The sequence below is a fragment of the Mandrillus leucophaeus genome, unplaced genomic scaffold (genome assembly GCF_000951045.1).
Source record: "Mandrillus leucophaeus isolate KB7577 unplaced genomic scaffold, Mleu.le_1.0 Scaffold215, whole genome shotgun sequence".
Taxonomy (NCBI): Eukaryota; Metazoa; Chordata; class Mammalia; order Primates; family Cercopithecidae; genus Mandrillus; species Mandrillus leucophaeus.
The window spans coordinates 1,175,374-1,177,383 of NW_012102199.1; positions in this window are offsets into that span (position 1 = coordinate 1,175,374).

Genomic DNA, 2,010 nt, shown 5'->3' on the forward strand with positions numbered 1-2,010 from the left:
GCCAGGTCAGGGTGAGGTGAGGAAGAGACCTCACCTCCTTTAAACATTATTTAAAATGTTGACATTTTGTTCACCATAGATTTGTTTGCATTCATTTTGGTTTTTTAAAATATTGCATTAGGCCGGGTGTGGTGGCTCACTCCTATAATCCCAGCACTTTGGGAAGTTGAGACAGACAGATCATTTGAGGTCAGGAGTCCGAGACCAGCTTGGCCAACATGGTGAAACCCCATCTTCTACTAAAAATACAAAAATCAGCTGGGTGTGGTGCACGCATGTGGTCCCAGCTACTTGGGAGGCCGAGGCAGGAGAATTGCTTTAACCAGGGAGACAGATGTTGCAGTGAGTCAAGATAGCGCCACTGCACTCCAGCCTGGGCGACAGAGTGACACTTCATCTTTAAAAAAAAAAAAAAAATGCATAAATATAATTTATCTTGATTGCTGAATTTTTTGGTGGCCCCTTACATCAGGTGTTCAAAGTGACTGCCTTATCTCTCCACAAATTAAAAACAAAATGCTTGCATTTTTCCCTCAAAAGAGTAAAAAATAGAAGCCATCATTAATTTAAAATAGGATTAAGTGCCAAAAGTTCAGTGAAAACACAGCAGGTCCGGGGGTGACAACTCCCCATGACCCAGGGGTGGAGACAGCCCCTCTCTATCTGCTAGCTTTGGCCAGTCCCCCTCCCCTGGGACCCTGTCCTCGTCTCCCCCCATTTATCAGCCTTCACTTTCTGAAGTTCCACACCTCCTGCCTTCCTCGCTGTTTGCCCAGCCTTGATAATGGTCCCCTCTGTGCTTGGCATCCCCAAGGCAGGACCAGAGCCCAGAGAGGTGATTAAGGGGCAGGAGCACAGAGAGGAGCGTCAGATCCCAGGCTTCAGGGGACCTGCTCCCTGAGTTCCTTGGAGCCCAGTGTTGCGGTCGTAATTGCTAGAGACCAAGGCCAGCCTGAGAGATGTGATCTGTGTCCTTCACTTCTTTTGCTCTTTTCTTCCCCGGTGTTGGCCTAACCCCCTTGCTTGTGGATAAAAATTCAATCCCCTCCTCATGGAGGTTGTCCCTCTTGTTTCACCCCCAAAATCCTCCAGTCTCTGTCTGCCCAGCAGCTAGAAGGAGCTGTTTTTTTTTTGTTTTTTTGTTTTTGAGATGGAGTCTCACTCTGTTGCCCAGACTGGAGTGCAGTGGTGCGATCGATCTCAGCTCACTGCAACTTCCGCCTCCCGGGTTCAAACGATTCTCCTGCCTCAGCCTCCCAAGTAGCTGGGATTGCAGGCGCCCGCCACCACACCCAACTAATTTTTGTATTTTTAGTAGAGACGGGGTTTCACCATGTTAGCCAGACTGGTCTTGAACTCCTGACTTCAGGTGAGACTACCACCTCGGCCTCCCAAAGTGCTGGGATTATAGGCGTGAGCCACCGCTCTCAGCCAGAAGGATCTTTCTAAAGGGAAATTCTGAAAAATCATCCTTATACTTAAACCTTCCATTTCTCTTAGGATACAGTACAGACTGTAGTGTGATCATCAGGGCTGTGTGGCCAGGTCTATACTTCATCCCCAAATTCATCCTCTGACTCTATAGCCCAATGGGCTCCCTGCTGTCCCGGCAGTAAACCGAGCATGCCCGCACCCCAGGAACTTTGCAGCTACACTTTTTTTTTTTTCTTGAGAGATTGGGACATGAAATCTTCCATTTCTCTTTGCATTGCTGGTTTGTATTATTGGGGGGTATTAGATGACGCTGGTTTTTGGCAAGAGGAGTCTAGATTCCAGGTTTGGTGCTAACTGGCAAAGTATCTTGCGGCAGGCATTTTTCCCACAAAAGACTAGAACATGGAAGCCATCATTAATTTAAAATACGATTAAGTGCCAAAAATTCAGTGAAAACACAACCAGGTCTGTGTTTTCTCTGTGTTCGTATCTCACACACAATTCCTCTCCAAATACATCCCTGATGCTAATTAAACATTATGTATGTAATTGTATGTTGTCTACAAGGTAAACCTT